The sequence below is a fragment of the Medicago sativa genome, chromosome 5, assembly GCF_051527215.1.
Source record: "Medicago sativa cultivar Bolivia chromosome 5, Bolivia_mono, whole genome shotgun sequence".
In the NCBI taxonomy this organism is placed as follows: domain Eukaryota; kingdom Viridiplantae; phylum Streptophyta; class Magnoliopsida; order Fabales; family Fabaceae; genus Medicago; species Medicago sativa.
In genome coordinates this window covers 75,804,862-75,822,922 of record NC_140753.1, presented here as the reverse complement: position 1 = coordinate 75,822,922, position 18,061 = coordinate 75,804,862, and the positions used below count along the sequence as shown (strand labels likewise).

General features: G+C 32.7%; 3 long non-coding RNA genes across 3 annotated transcripts; all 3 read right to left on the bottom strand.

Annotated features, from left to right (window-relative positions):
- Positions 1-414: 414 nt before the first annotated feature.
- LOC146925075 (uncharacterized) lies at positions 415-3,729 on the bottom strand. Its single transcript, XR_015010353.1, has 2 exons — positions 3,343-3,729; positions 415-590 (listed from the first exon to the last, which is right to left on the bottom strand). It is a non-coding gene; the product is annotated as an uncharacterized LOC146925075 (long non-coding RNA).
- Positions 3,730-5,407: 1,678 nt separating this feature from the next.
- Positions 5,408-7,800, bottom strand: LOC146925074 (uncharacterized). The gene is made up of 2 exons (XR_015010352.1): positions 7,579-7,800; positions 5,408-5,738 (listed from the first exon to the last, which is right to left on the bottom strand). It is a non-coding gene; the product is annotated as an uncharacterized LOC146925074 (long non-coding RNA).
- Positions 7,801-13,868: 6,068 nt separating this feature from the next.
- On the bottom strand, positions 13,869-16,671 carry LOC146925073 (uncharacterized). The gene is made up of 2 exons (XR_015010351.1): positions 16,435-16,671; positions 13,869-14,068 (listed from the first exon to the last, which is right to left on the bottom strand). It is a non-coding gene; the product is annotated as an uncharacterized LOC146925073 (long non-coding RNA).
- Between the last annotated feature and the right edge of the window lie 1,390 nt (positions 16,672-18,061).

Below are 18,061 nucleotides of genomic sequence, written 5' to 3'. Positions count from 1 at the left end.
TGTCACGTTTGTATGGTGGATTTTGGAAAAAGGCTAGGGAAAAATAAATATTTCCACGCCTAGCATGTTAACTAAATACAAAAATTGCATCTCATGAAAAGTTTTTCAATGAAAAAATCATCTATAAAGGAGAAACTAATCGGATTTTACTGTAAAAGTTTTGATTCTTAGTTACTCTCCAACTTGTTGTCTTTTTCCAAATTATTCTTATTTATTTGTCATTCCAAAAATTCAATGTTGTATTTATGGATCAAATAAGGATGTATCAAATTACATTGGTCCAAAAATCTTTAGAATTGTTTTAGAAAACTTGTCCAAATAACTACTTTTTAAGTGATTAAAGAAAATCCGTTTGTCCCTTAAAAAAAAAGTGATTAAAGAAAATAATGCGCTAGATTTTTGGGGACAACAGAATCAATCTTTAGAACTAGTAATATATACCGTGATGTTAAATAACCAATGTCATACATTAATCCTTTAATCCTCTAAAAAAGTCAATATAAAAGTTCAACTTATTTAAACACAAACTAATAAGTCTCTAGCTTAGCAAATCTCTATAGGAGGCTCCTCGTACTTTTCATGAAATTCATCTGCATAAACATAAAAAATTCAAGAAAAGAAAACACACACAAAAAAGGGGTCAGTTCTCAGCACATGTACATGTATGTGGCGTATATATAATATAAGCATATGAAAATATAGAATCAATTAAAGCATATTATAATTAAAGCACACATCTCATTTTTTTAATAAGCAAAGCATAGTAAATAAACACTAAACCAAGCACAAGATATCTTGTGCAAGGAATAGATCACAGTGCTTGACAGAAACAGAAACACTACACTTCTAAACAAGCAAAAATCAGAAAAGAGTTCATAAACCAATACAGTTCCAAAACCGAATCTTCTACGCCTCAACAAAAAATTCTCATTCTTGCACATTGAGGTCCCATGAATCACGCAGCTCCATTTCTGATAAGCATATTACTGACCTCCAATCACTTATTTCTACCAATCCTAAGCAAGACAATATGACATAAACATAACTAAGGTCTCAATTGCCTAAGCCACCACCATAGATAACGAAAGACCAATATGCCACCACAATATTGGAGTGAATCTGTCTTAACTGACACTTCCATTATAAACAAAACACCATCACTGATATTGCAACATAGATCCCCTTTTGAACTGTTGTCTGATAAGTCACCTAATTATAGTGCCCTTCGCATATTTGGTTGCTTATGTTATGCTTCCAATGTTCCATCCCTAAGGAACAAGTTCTTACCTTTGGCCTCTCAATGTGTGTTTTTGGGATATCTGACTATTTATGAGGGATACAAATTGCTAGACCTCACATCTCACAAATCCTTCATCTCTGGAGATGTCATATCCTACTACGTCAACAATCCTGTCAATGGTTTGAAAAATTCTCTTTCACAATATAAAGTTCTTGTTTCTCTGAATGTTCAGCACACAATTCCCTATTTACTAAAGGGAAAGGAAGTCATTTGGTGGTGTTGCTAGTATACGACATCAACATAGTCGGTCCTAATTGTGACCTCATCAAGCAAACACAACAGATGTTGGAAGCCAAATTCAATCTGGAAGTACTTGGTGATCTCAAATATTTCCTTTGCCTACAGATAGCTAAGTCTAACCAAAGTATTCATGCCAACACAAGTATACTATGAAATCGTTAACTCACACATGATTCCTCGCAGCGAAACCGAAACTTGTTCCTATTGATCATCAGATCCGGCTTAATAATACAAATGGTGAAGAAGTGTCAGAGCTATCTCTTTATCGAAGATTCATTGGAAGGCTTATGTATGTCACAATTTCTTGACCGGATATAACCTTCGCAGCCAACTGGCTTAGCCAATTCATGCCTCATCCTTGGACCTCTCATTTACAAGTTGTCCACCATCTGTTACAATACCTGAATCGTACTCCCGATCAAGGCATTCTTTTTCCCATAGTCACATAATTCTTGTAATCAAGGGAGAATTGCGAATTGGTACGTGAGTACCGAATTCGGGTACTTCGGCGTATTGGTACGCACAAACCAGCGAACCAAGCGTACCAAAGCATGGTTACCGCTGATTGGTTGAAAAAAAGGTTTAGACTACAAAGTAAATATAAAATGAATCACCATGAGTTGAGGACTGAGTGAGAAGAACATGAACAAAGAGTGGAGAGTGAGAAACTTGGTAGAAGAAATTAGGTAAAGAAAAATACTTTTTTTTTATAGCTCACTATATTTATTTAGGTATTATTACTACTACGAACCGGAGCGTACCGAAGCTGTATACCCCTATACGTACCGAATTCTTCTCCTGTCGCGTACCGCGAACCCGTACCCGTACCGTGTACCTGAACGAACCGCGAATTATGTGACTATGCTTTTTCCAGCTTAATAGTTACCGTCTATTTGGGCAACTGCCTAGTTTCTGGATAATCAACACTCAGTTATTGATTGAGTCCATGATACAGGGTCATTGCTGCCCTCACATCTGAGTTATTGTGACAGACAATTTTACTCAGAGCTTTAGATGTTATTGTTGATTCAAGCATTGTATTTTGTGATAGTCAAAGTGGCATCCTACTTGCAAATAACCCCACTTGCCAAGAACATTCCAAACATCGATTGTCATTTTATCTGGGAATATGTTTGTTTTAGTTTCCTCAAACTTGTTGACAATCACACCAGCTCCAAACATCAACTATCTGACCCATTGACAAAAGCTCTACCTAAAATCCAAGTTGGGGATATTGAATATAATACATTTGTTGCATTTATGTTATTACTGTTTTATAGTTAGTTTAATTTAGGTTCTCTTTGTCATACAAAAGGAACCTAGGGACATCTTGATTGTTTTTTTCTTTATTGTATTGTGACAATTATATGAGATTGAGATATACTTCAATACGAAGAAAACTCTGTTTGAACTTTTACTCTTGGCTATATCTCTTCATTAGGCTAAATTATAATTTAAAAACATATTTTTATCTTCAAAATAAGAAACAAACTAACAAATGTTAAAAATACTCTAAAAAAATTCAAATTTAAATCTTAATGATATCTTTAACGATTTAATTTATATACACCGACGGTGTGAAACTTTTTCACATATATATCTAATCAAATCCCACTGTAATGTCATCTTTTTAAGTTAGTTCCTAAAAATTAATTTATATCTTCAATGATATCTTATTTTAAATCTAAAAAACAATATTTAGGCATAATATTGATAAAATAGAATCAACAACATACATACGAAACAAACAAATACGAGTGAGTGACTAGATTGGGAATTAGGAGGAGGATGAAAGTAGCTACCTGGATTCTTCGTCTGCTTCAAACAGGAAGCATTTGGACCTCATTGACTGGCTGAGGTGCCACTGCTGCCGGTGAGGGTGAACGCCACCACTTGACAAAGATTTTGTAGAACAACCGGATTATGCTGTAGATGAGTTCTAATACCATGACAACGAAAACGCATAACATAAAAATCGTGAAGATGTTGCGAAAGATATGCCATGTTGACGACATTGTTGGATTTCTTTGGAAAATGAAGAAAACTTGGTGACTAAGTAGTTTCTTTGGTAAAAGACAAGAGAAGTAATGAATGAATATACATTTTTCTCCTTCTTGTTCTTGTTTTCCATTTGAAGAAAGAAAAGAGAAATGAAGAGTTTTTAGCCAAAAAAAGCAAAAACGCGGAAGATGATGATCAAGTACTATTGCATTGCCACTCGGTGGTTGTTGTAGAGTTAGAGTAGCTAGCAAGTAGTCTAGTCTCCCAAGAATAAGATAAAACAAACATCCATTCCAATTACTACTTTCACATTAATTTTTCTAAAATTATATTAAATAATGGTTAATAATATTATTTTCAAATTTTTTTCTATGAATAAGAGAAGTATTGAACATACATTAATTTTTCTACAAAAAAGTTTATTTTCCTAACAAAATTGATATGATCAATAATATTATTTTTAAATTTTTTAAATTTATTACTTAAATATACCTTGTAAAAACATTTACATTCACCTCTCTCTAAATATACTAACGAAGCTCAATCTCGAAATCTCAATGTTCAAGATGTATGTACAGCTGAATCAAACTATTTAGTTAGAGTTATTTTCTCAATACATGTACGATTGGTATGCGAACTAGCACACCTTGTTTAACCTACTCTTCATAAACTCATATTAAACGGGATAAACTAGACCGTTTGTGAAAGATAATGAGTTGGGATGCGTTGACTAAAGTCCACTCTGTTTTGTCCGTGACTAAATGGGTTGTTCCCGTGACCATAAAAGTATGATGAAAAACTAAAATTGGTATTATGAAAATCCAACTTTTTTTGTTGTAACTTGTAAGTACCAAGTAAAAACATGTCATAAATCATATTTAAAAACAACTTCAATAATCTTCGTGAGCATAAGTCAATTGATAAAGACATCGTGTTATATCAGTAGAATTGGAGTTAAAATCCGATATTTCTCACTTATTCATTTCAAAAGATAAATTTTTAACCAATAAAATATTTGAAAAAGGAAAAAAAAAAAATTCTATAGCCCAAATATAATGGATAAAATTTTGTTACTATTTTTTGTCAAAAAACAAAATAGTTACCACGAGACAAAAAATGCTACCTAAAGTATTCAAACAAGGGAACAAAAGTTGTGTTATAGTTCCTTATTCAATTTCATAACGATCTATCCGTTTTAAATATCCAATACCTTACCCGATAAAATACGGGTTCCGCTTTGTATCCTTTTGTTTAAGATTCATGCAGCCCTTATATAAAAGCTTAAAAATTTCCACAAAAAAGGCTTTAAAATAGTTTTTTATGATACCAAAAGTTGTAAAATATACCTATCAGTTCGACAATAATATAGTTGTAACTAGTGTCACTTTCTATTTCCAATTGTTAAGATAAATGTACATTTAGACAGGGCATTTCCATTTTCACACGTATTTAAAATACACATGTGCATAATCGGCCGAGTTAATTTTCCACAAATGTCATTCAAAAAATAATCTACAAACAAAGAGGTTGTTTGTTAGCTCATAGATTTGAACCAAGAGTTAAAAAGAGTTGGATGACACGGGTTCAAACTCGGATGAAGGAGAAAAAAAAATTAATATATCAATTAATTTAAAAAAAATTCCACAAACAAAACAAGAGTTCATCAAGAAAAACACAAATTTATTTGTAATAGATATCTTTTACACTATTTTAAATTATAGCATCACACACACACGCGCGCGCGCGCGCGCACGCACACACACACACACACACATATATATATATATATATATATATATATATATATATATATATATATATATATATTCATTTTTCACTTGCAATAGATAAAAATACTCCTATAAATCGATACTACAAATAAGAAATATTTAATAAAAAATATTATGTGATGTCCTTGTGAGCTTAGCTCAGTTGGGTATGGACAATGGATAATATATGCAAAGGTCTCGGGTTCAAACCCCGACCACCACGAAAAAAAAAAAGTAGCCAATGTCATATACTAATCCTATAAATAAGAAATCAAACTAGAGTCCAAATTTTCTAAACATAAACTAGTAATATGGTCCTAGCTTAGCGAATCTCTACATTAAATCAATATGAAGTCTATCTTTTCTAAGCATAAACTAATAATAGAAAATCCGTACGAGATGGCTCCTTCACACTTCATGAGATTCAACTGCATACACATAAAAAGTTCAAAAAGAAAGATAAGACAGACATAAATGGGGTCAGAACATATTTCATTTATGAGGTATAAACAAACGAAAAATTAAAGCATAATATTATACAATTCAAGCACATATCTTATGTTATATGAATGATAGACCCTGCAGGCTGCAATGCAATAGCAAACACCATATACAACACCTATGAAGCCAAACCAAGAAATACAACTAAGGGATACTAAGCACTAAAAAGAAGATTGTCAACCAACACCAAGTATCTTTGTTAGGGATAAAATAACGCTTCTTATGATACTGATAAAATAAAATCACAATTTCACATCATTTGCTAGGCATTTGTAAGATTTTCTTTGTTAACAAAAAGTACAGGAAAATAAAGGTGAAATGGTGACAGTGTTGAAATAAGCAACTTAATTCAGTACTTGATAGTAAATTAACTTTTCATGTTCACTCTTTTTTTTCCTGATAATTAGAGAAATTTAATTAATAGAAGCGTTTGATGCAGCATCAACACAGTCATACTCTACCCACCTTCTATGAAGGTTGCAGAGGACCTACAATATCATGTGTTAGACAACCAGACAATCACAACATACAATTAGTCAATTACAATAGATCTCAAAATGTCAAAACTAAGCACACACGACCAGAAATCCAGAATACCAACTATTGGACCTAACTCCTAACAAGACTCAAGCTGATACTGAAACCAAAAATGAGACTACTATCATAAAGAAAAACAGGCTGGCACCCCAACTAAACAAAATACACACATAAGTATTCCACCACTTACACCAGACTCTTACGATAGTCCAAAAAGGAATCAGGAGAACTCTAATACACTAGCCATCACCTCCATCGTGAATTCACAGGAATAAGTACCTCACTCATGTATACTCCAAAAAACAACCAATCAATAACTGGACACCAATCAAATTTGCCTTCAAGGTACCAATAACCTTTGTTACTCCTTCAAAGTAGTAACACAAACATACTTAAAAACCACCAAATAATCCAAGCATAGAAGCTCTCGTTAAATATAATTCATACTACAATGAGCACTCTTCACCAGCACACCAATCACTTCAAGTATTTGCATTCAAACTGCTACAGAACTGTGTCAACACTACTGGCAAATCAGAGCATATACTCTACTGCAAGCACCTCAGAGAATAATATCACCATATTAACTTCCAGAGTCCCAATCCTCCAAGGTATATCAACTAGGAACAGCCCATTTACAAAATCAGCAACATGGCACAGGACACAGCAGTACTCCAGAGCAGAACACATTCCATGACATAAACTCACCATTAGATCCGCAATCATCAAATTTGTTTCAGTTTAGAGACAACAATCATTCTTCTATTTCCAGGCAAAACCATAAAAAAGCTATAAATGATCTATGACAGGCCAGATACAAAACAGTTTCGCACCTTTCACGCAGATAAATTCTGATCAACCAGAAGAACAGGTGAAGCTATCGACACTTTAGCAATTCTACGCCACTAGGAAAGACTCGTAAACTAAAAATGTCTTTACGAGATATCATAAGTTATTTTATAAGTGTATTCTAAAAATTCATTTGGTTATTTTACAAGGGCCACAGTGCATGGTGCCATTGCAATTTTGCCTAAAAGAGGCATTCATTCCTCATCTATTTCTGAAAACTGACAAACAAAATATAATAATTCTAGGCAAGTTTTTTTGCAATTTACAATTCAACAATTTCCTAATTAAAATAAGGTCATAATTTCTCAAATCACACATCAAAGTCAAAAGCAATAAAAAAAAAAAAATTAAGAAAAAGGAGGATGAAAGTAGGTACCGTACCTTCAAACAGGAAGCATTTCCATCTCCACCTGATTGACTGGTGGAGGTATCACTTCCGCTAAATGACACCATTCCTTACAAATGAAGAAAATGAGTAAAAAAATTAGAGTCACAGGAATAGTGAAAATATACAATAGTATTCTAACGTCAAACATTCTTCGGATGGATTTCTATCTATTAAGTTAAATTGTGAGTTTCACAAAAGAGAAGGAACGAATTTAATATTACATTTTTATTTTTCTTATTTTCCATTTTCATCGGTTTCAATTAAGAGGAAGAGTTACCAAAAAAAAAAATTGAGAGGAAGATGAGAGAGTTTTTGCCGGAAAAAGGAAATTAGTTAGGGTTATTAAGAAAAACACAATCATGTGTTAGATCACATTTATTAATTTGTCTATTTTTTTATTGGAATAATTTCTCTAAAACTATTAAATAATACTCCCTCCGGTCCTATTTATAAGAGAAATTTGGGTCAACAAAAGTTGATGTATCTAGTTAAAAATTCAGTCCAAATACATTAGCTTTTTTTTTTGAAGAAAAGTCCAAATACATTAGCTTTTATTGACCTAACTTTCTCTTATAAATAGAACCGGAGGGAGTATATATCTTTCATTTATACTATGATAATTATTAGATTTGACGGCTTTAGCCTCCGGAATCTTGTAATTTGTGTGAGTTTCTATAGTATTTTTTTTGGTAGAAAGTTTCAATAGTGTTTCCACAGTTGAAACAAATTTTTTTTTTGTATTATCATTTAAATTTTTAATTAAAAAAATCAACTAAATCTCATTTCACTACGATCGAAACTAAATTTTTTTACTCATCCACTTGGTCTTCCATCATTCATGCTAAAAATGCTTTAAAAGAAGGTTACTCTTGGCGTGCGGGTTCAGGTAGTTCTTCTTTTTGGTTTTGTCCGTGGAGCTCTTTGGGATACATAGGTTCGATGGTTCCATATATTGATATCCATGATTTACACTTAACTGTTAATGATGTTCTCTCTTCAAGTGGTCCACATTCTCAGGTTTTGTACTCTCATCTTCCCCTCGGAGGCTTCGAATTTTATCAACAACATGAACATCAAGTTCAACCCCTCTTTAGAAGATGCTTTTATTTGGGCATCAAGTAAAAATGGTGTCTACACTACCAAAAGTGGCTATACCTGGCTGCTTTCCCATACCGTTACGAATGTTCAACCCTCTGTCAGTTGGTCTTGGATTTGGAAATTAAAACTTCGAGAAAAGCTTAAATTTCTTTTTTGGTTGGCATGCCATAATTCTATTCCCACTCTCTTTTTGCTCAACAACAGGAATATGGCCTCTTCGACTCTTTGCTCTCGTTGTGGTCTTGAAGATGAGACTTTTCTTCATTGTGTCCGTGACTGCAATTTCTCAAAATCTATTTGGCACCATGTGGGTTTTCATGATGAGAATTCCTTTTTAGTTATGGAGGTGAGTCACTGGTTAAAGGAGGGTTCCTCAGGTCATCAATCTTTCATTTTTGCAGCCACTGTTTGGTGGGCTTGGCGTCATCGAAATCTCATGTGTCTCAACAACGAGACTTGGGCTATCAGTCGCCTCTCCTACAACATTCACAGTATGGTAGATTCTTTCAATCTTTGTTTCAAAAATAATTCTCAAATAGATCAGGTTGAAAGATTCATTAGATGGAATAATGATAATTATTCTTGTGACATTCTTAATGTCGATGGTAGTTGCATGGGTACAACCATACGAGCTGGTTTTGGTGGAATTATCCGAAATAGTGCAGGTTACTATTTATCTGGTTTTTCTGGCTGCATCAATACTTCTTTTGACATCCTGTATGCGGAGCTTTTCGCTATCTACCAGGGTCTTATTTTGGCAAAAAGCTTGAATATAATTGTGCTTGTTTGCTATACCGACTCCTTGCTTTGTATCAACCTCCTCAAGGGGCCACCAATGAGATACCATGTTTATGCTGTCTTGATCCAAGATATTAAGGATATAATTGGGCAAAGTAATGTCATTGTTTGTCATACTTTTAGGGAGGGAAATCAATGTGCTGACTTCTATGCTAAACTTGGAGCTAATTCGGATACTGAACTGCTCTACCATGCCTCTCCTCCGGATGATCTTTTGCATCTTATAAGGATGGACGCAGTTGGAACCCTCTACTCTAGAGAGTAGTTCCTTATTTTATTTTTCTTGTCTTTTCCTTCTCTCTTTTTTTTTTTTTGTTGCTGTTCCCTTTTGTATTTGCCTTGTGACAAAAAAAAAACAATTTTATTTTATTAAGCTTAATTAATACGGAAAATTGTAATATATATATATATATATATATATATATATATATATATATATATATATATATATGGATTTTGCTAGAAGACACCTTTGTGAATGTGTCTTTTAGCAAGTTATTCTATGAGCATTTGTTAAAAGACACCAACTAATTTTTATGAAGGTGTCTTTTAGCAAAGTTATAACTGAAAAGTGGAAATCACACCTTGATGTGTGGGTTGCTAAAAGACACCTTCATGGGTGGCTTCTAGCAAAACCCTATATATATAGACCAATAAGTCTCGGTTATCTATACCCTTCGTAAAAGGAACTAATGTGCGGATTTCATGGCTAAACTGAGTGTTTCCTCTCATGTCGAGCTTCTTCGTCAAGACTCCCCTCGACATATCTTCTCTCTTTGTTGCGGAATGATGCAGCTGGAACCTTATTTTTGAGAGATTTGCTCTCTTTTTTTTTCCTGCAGTTGTTGTCTTGTTTTTCTTGTTTTTTCTTAATATTGTAACAAAAAAAAATATAGACAAATAAGATATTGAGTAAATTGCACTCCCCTCCCTTCTAAGATGCTTGAATTACACTCCCCTCCCCTCTTATTGTTAAAATATACACTTCCCTCCCCTCTTATTCAAAACATATTAGAAAACTTTTCACTCCCCTCCCCTAAGAGAAGCTTGAATTACATTCCCCTCCCCTCTTATGTTAAAATTTACACTTTACCCCCTCAATATTTTTTTTTATTTCTAATAATCTAGCAAAAATAACAATAAGATAACACACTTATAAAAAAAATAGTATTACGGGTCTATTTTAATATAATAAAAAATTGAATACATATTTTTTGCTATTTTTTATTCACAATTTCATTAACATGTAGTTTTAAACTCTGTATTAAAATATGAAACGACCCAAAATAAAATTAAAATATGTGAAATTTTTTAAAGACAATAAAACATGGTTATTGAAAAGTTAATTTTATACTCTAAATTATAAAATCAATAGCAAAATATTTAAATTTAATTATCATTGACATTTAAATTATAAAGAAATAAATTGTTTTTTTCTTAAATGGTGGTTCAAAATTAATATATATCATAAAAATATTTATTTATGTTAAAATAAATTAAAGTGTAGTTCATATTTAATTATTAAGGGAGAGAGTTGTAATTCAAGCATCTTATAAGAGAGGGGAGCGTATAGTTTAACATAAGAAGGGAGGGGTGTGTAATTCAAGCATCTTTGAGGGGAGGGGAGTGTAATTTACTCTAAGATATTTAACTCTAAAAATTAAGTTGCGGGCCGTTTTATTCTCATTTTGGCCAACACTATGAACGATGCTGAAGAATTCTTCTGTGTGACATCTTATATAAGGATGACCATTGTACATTATTCAATAATGAAATCACAAGTATTATTCAGTTAAAATGAAGAATTCTTGATCAAGGTTCAATATGTCATCATACTTTCCGGCACCAACCTCTCTTATTTGTTCCTTCAAGTCTGTCTGCTCTTTTCTATATAATGTCTTGGCATTTATGTATATCAATAAACTAGAGTGTAAAATATTACTATTATATCCGAAATAATAACTTTTTTTCTGATCAAGAATCTTTTCCTAAGTGTTATGTTTTCAACATAGACTCTAAATAAACATGTCATTAAGGCCATGTAAATAAGAGAAAACACATAATCCTTGCGTATACATGCTGATTTTCTAATTCCTAGATGGGTGAGATGTTTCTGGCTCTTGTGAAAAGAAAAAACCGTAATTCTAGTATGGCGAGGTAAAAGAGAAAATAAAGGTTTTTCCCATTTTGGTATAAAATGTAAGGGAGATTAGACAACATAAAGCTATGTTGATGGAAACTGCTGGTTTTACTGTGAAGGAAGAATAGGATCTTACATTAGTTCACTTTGCTTGTTCACCGCAGGCCTTAGATGATAATAGCTTCACTCCCAAGCAACACAATTGCTTGCATATAATTCAGCACAATATTTCTTTTTTTTTTTAACAACTTAAGCACAATATTTATTACCATAGAATAGAACAGCACCTTACACTCCAGCCAGTAGTTTTCAGCATTCACTTGCAAATTACAATACAAGTACATCTTTCAAATACAGCTATTGTCACTCCTCCTTCATACTTGGGCTTGTATTTATGTGAAGGGTTTATCTATTGTATTCTTTTGTCGAGATCATAATATTAACTGTTGTGTGTTCTTCCAGATACCTGGACTCGTAAATGTGGATTTTGTGGATGTAAAAGCTGTGAAGAAAGACTATTACTGCAATGCTTGGAGTAGGTGTTTGCTCCGGTAAAAACTGAGCAGAAGAAGCAGCAGAAAAGGCTACTTTGGCTCCTTTAATTGGATCATCTATTCAGTAGTGTATAACATTACTGGAGGGAAGAACATTATCCTGCAGGAAGTCAACAAGGTGTCTCAGGTATATGAAAATTTTATCAGCACTTGTTAAAGAAACCTATAGACCTATAGACCTATTAATTTCAGTTTCAGGTTCTACTTGTCATATAAAAGAAACCTATAGACCTCTTGATTTTTTTTTATTGTATTGTGAAAATAATGAGATATTATATTTATCACTAAAATAAGAAACAAACAACGAAGTGATTGGACTCAAGTGGTTAATGAGCTCCACCAAAAGACGAATCGTTCAAAAGAACCAAATTTGATTCCTGCGTGGAACAATTATTGGTCAGACTTTACTTACATCGTGGCTAACCGGAGAGTTAACACAAAATTAAATAAGAAACAAACTAACAAATCCTAAAAATACTCTGACAAATATTCAAATTTAAATCTTAATGATACCTTTAAGGATTTAATTTATATACACCGACCGTGTGAAACGTTTTTACACATACATCTAATCAAATCACATTATGATGCCACCTTTTTGGGTTGGTTCCTAAAAATGATTTTATCGGATGCAAAAATTTTACACCATCAATTCATAGAAATTAATCTCTATCTTTAATGATATCTTATTTTAAATCTAAACCTAAACCTAAAAAACAATATCTAGGCATAATATTCTCTAACACTTGTTTGCAACCAAGTGATTACATGAAATGTATCAATCATCATTTTCTCTCTGTGTTCTCAATTCATAGTATTAATAGAATAGAATGAACAACATACGAAACAACCTACCTGGATGATGTCTTCAAACCGGAACCATCTCGACCTCATTACCCATCTCAGGTGCCACGGTCGCTGGTGAGGGTGAACGCCACCACTTGATGAAGATTTCGTAGCACATCCGGATTGTCAAGTAGATGAGTTCTAAAACCAAGGCAGTGATAACGGATAACACAAAAACCTGGAAGATTGTGCGAAAGTTATCCGACCAGGACGACATTGTTGGATTTCTGTTTGGAAAATGAATGAAGAAAACTTGGTGACAAAGTAGTTTGTTTGTTTGTTTATAAAATAGAGTGAGTTTGATAAAAGAAAAGAGAAGTAAATGAATATACATTTTTCAATCTTGGTTTTGAACTAGTTAGCCCCATCAATATTGATTTTAACTTTCCCAACTGCGGATTTATGTTGCAATTAGACGCCAATTTCCAATCTTGCCAATTTGTAGGAGCTCTTATTACTAGTAAACTTTTCTACATACTCGGTGGTTTTATTCTCCCAAATCATGGAATTTCTTTGCTGCCATAAAACGATTATAAAATTGATCACATCTCCTATGCACACTGAAAACAATTTGTTGTACCAAATGTGCCATATGCATGGCATTTTGTACGTCAACAAGTTTTGGTATTAATTTGAGAAATAAAAAAATACTAGGTGCCAAGAACTTTCAGGAGTAGAGCCACATCACGCACAAAAAGGATCCCATTGAATACTTTTTTCTTGTGTTCCCCATCATGACATAAAAAGAGAGATATTTTAAAACTAATTTACAATTTTATCTTTATGATCTGACCAAATAACAATTTTTTCTCTTCGTGATTAAAGGAAATAATACTTTAAATATATATTTTGAGAACAGCAAATTAAATCTTTGGAACAAATAATAATAATATATCATGTGATGTTCAAAGTAACCAATGTTGTACATCAAATCCTATACAAAAATCAATATTACAATCAAACTTTTCTAAGCATAAACTAATAGGATAAAGTCCTAGCTTAACGAATCTCTAAGAGATGGCTCCTCGCAATCTTCATGAGATTCAACTGCATACACATAAAAAGTTCAAAAAAATAGAAGACATGCACAAAATGGGTCAGTATACATCCATGCGGCATATATACAATAGAGGAAGTAGATGAAAACATAGAATCAAGTTAAGCATAGCATAATACAATATAGGCACACATCTCATGATTCTGCATACAAAACCTATGAAGTAAAACCAGAAATACAACTAAGAAATACTAAGCACTAAAAGGTATTGTCACCAGAGCAGCTAAATGGAATTATAATCCATTATGACTCACTTCTTGTTGGTGCCATCTCATGAAGATGTTTTTAGCTTATTTAACTAAAAAATGCAATTGGCAATAAGAAAAACAAGTATTCTGTCAGATGAAAATAGTAGCAATAGTTTACATCAAACATGATTGATAAGGACTACATTGTGTAGCATTCGAGAAATGTTGCTATAATTTTACAGTCACAGTCAATCGACAATTCTCAGGGCCAACTCTGTATGCTAGAGAGGACGACACTGTAATAGTAAGGATCACTAACCATGTTAAACAAAATGAGCGTGAGAGAGTTGGGTTCTCCTCCTGCAACACAGCCTGCCAAATATGAAAGACCATTGAGGTCAAATATGCAAATCTATCTCGGACTCATTTGATGTCCCTAAAAAATCTACTGTAGAGATGTCATAAGGGCTCTCAAAATGTCACACTCAACATTGCTCTTTCTATCAAAGATCGAGACATTACAACTCTCAATCAAACCGTCCCACTGCCAACTGTGACTTTCCAGGACATTACAAAATATTGGTTCCAGTCACCATGTTGCTACAGATTTGAGCAATTTAAGTCTTAACTTTGACTATGAAGGTCTTGTTAGGATTATAGAATAACGGGACAAAGGATCATAAGAAACTAACTTAAAGCAAAAATAACCTAACTAAACAATTAGCTAACTAACTAACTACACTAATTACTTTAACAACTCATAACTACAGACTACTCTAATTTTTCTTTATTCTATATCCTAACAGGTCTGGACTCTGTTACCATTGAAGAATGAAGACGGCTCAGGTTTAGTCAGAACACACACTGGTTCCACTCACCTCTGTACACCATATACTTATCTCGCTCTTAATAATGCTTTGTGTACCCAAAGCAAGCCATAACTTAATCTCAAATTTTGGCAGCAAAATATTGTGTGTTGAATTTCACCCATTTTCTTTTCTGAGAATGATCTAAGAACGGGGGGCAATGTTGATGCACGGTCCAAGTAATGGCGACCTCTATACCATTCAACCCTTAAATTCCTACTTTCCAATCGGTTTCCAAGCCTCACAAACCAACTGTTAAGATAAAAGTTACAATTACATAGAGCATTTCCATAAAAGTTACAATTACATTACATAGAGCATTTCATCACAATCCTTATATTTTTTCCAATTGTTAAGATAAATGTGCATTTACATAGAGCATTTCCATTTTCACACATATTTAAAATACACAAGTTCATAATCGGTCGAGTCAATTTTCTACAAACGCCATTCAAAACAAAAATCTACAAACAAAGGGGTTGTTTGTTTGCTAAATTGATTTGAACTAAATGTTAAAAAGAGTTGAAAGTCTATGATTCAAACTTGGGTGAAGAAAAAAATCCACAAACAAAATAAGAGTTCATCAAGCAAAAATACAAATTTATTTGTAACAAATATTTTTGAATAATTCTAGGCAAGTTATTTTACTATTTATAATTCAAACATTTCCTAATTAAAATAAGATCACAATTTCTCAAATCACACATCAAAGTCAAAACCAGATTATGCAGCTAATAAAAATCAGGAAGGACAACCAGCACCAAGTATCTTTGTCAAGTATCTTTCTCAATATCACTACTAGAAAAAGAAAAATTAACAACGAAAATTAGTGACAGAAAACATGAAATCCCTCGCTAATCTTTTAAACCTATGACCTAGTGATACAAACACGAACACCAAAAAAACGCACATGTTGACACAAGTAAAATAATGTGAGAAAATAAATGAAATTGATGACATCACACTCAATATCACTCTTTCTATCAAATATCGGGACATTGTAACTCTTAATGTCACCACTAGAAAAAGCAAAATTAGCGATGAATATTTGTGATTGAAAAAATTAAATCTCTTACTAATCTACTTATTTCACTCCTAAGCGAGCCATGACTTAAACTTTTAAACGTATGACCTAGGACACAACATGTGCACCAAAAAACGACACACACGCATCGACACAAGTAATAATTTGAGAAGGATGATGATCTATAAAGTACGGACACTTCTTGGATTAAGCGTGTCCGGTGTTTGACACCAACACGACACTTATAATTACATTGAATTCTAAAAATTATTAGGTACCTGAATGGTGTCATGTTCTTCCCTCAGCTGGCTTCAGACCGGAGGCATCTCTACCTCGTTGACTGGCGGAGGGGGCACTTCCGCTAAATGACACAATTCCATGTAAATCAAGACGATCATTGAAAAAACCAGAGACACGGGAATAGTGTAAATAAACATTAGTATTATTTTAAAGTCAAACATTATTCGGAATTCGGTTCCCTGCTGATTGAAGTGCAAACCTTTGGTTACCGAGTAGATTACACTAATTAGTCCCTGTAAAAAATAATTTGAGGGATAATTTCTCTAAAATTATTAAGTAATGGTTATATTAAAATCAATATTCTCTCCTTATATAATTATAAACCTGCATTAGGAGAAAAAAAATATATTCTGAGGGATAATTTGTCTAAAATTATTAAGTAATGATTAATAATAATAAAATCGATATTCCCCCTTCAAAAAAAATAAAATAAAATAGATTTTATTTTTTATTTTAAAAAAAAAAATCAATATTCTCTCCTTATCTAATTATAAACCTCGATCGGGAAAAGAGAAAAAAATATATTCTGAAAAATACGCTCTCAATTTCTTATATGTATTTATTAAACATAACCTTTCCATCAAAAAAAAATTACATATTTTACTTTGAAATATGACAAGTCAAAATTGAATGTACATAAAATAATTGCAATATTTCAATATAAAATGGACACACTGTTCTCAAACACTCCACTTTGTGTGTGTAAGTTTCTAATGACTTTGTCATTTCGTCTATCTTCGGCATAGATTTTGTCATCGATTGAAAGAAGTGTTGTCACGGTGTAGGGATTTGGTCCTTCAATTATCGCTATCAGGTATTTGAACATGGTTAAACTTTATATCTTTCTTTTTTATGTTTTTCTTTGAACTTTTTGCTTATTCGATTTATTGTCTGTAACTCATGGCATGAACCACATCATTTACCCCAATAATTGAGATGGCAATCACCGTTGTTGAGCAAAGTGAGGCCAATACCATGTTTTATTGATTATAGCAGACACACAGGTACGGAAAGTACTAGAGTTGAAATTGAGAAGAGTTTTTTCTTGTTATTTAAATGAATGTATATTGAAATCAAGTGGTTTAAGTAGTTTGCACATGAATTTTGTTGAAGATTTTATTTTCTTTCAAGGAGTAGAAGGTTGAGATTGTTGATGCTGATATTAAAATAATCCTTTTTTTGGTTACATTAAAATAATCCTTTAATACTTACTATTTCGTAAAGTTTCATTTTTTTTTTTCAAAGATTTCATATACTTTCATAACTTTATCCTCCTTCCATCCTAAATCATAAAAACAATTATTTTTTTGTCTTAAAATTATAAGGAAAAAAACGACAATACATGCAAGGTCGTTACACCCACTGACGCACTCTTTGAACACACACCGTAACCTTGATTTAGTGGAATGTTTCTTCAAAATTTGTCGAGTTTTCAATGAATGTATTTTGTATGCACTTCTGGAGTGCTTGTATACATGATGAGGCATGGCAATTTAGGATTGCGTTCTTTAGTTGGTGTGTAGTATTATGTCGGCAAGTGAAGATGAAGCTTGGGACTCTTACAAGCTCTCAACTGGCTCGTATAAATGGATTTTGATTAGGTAA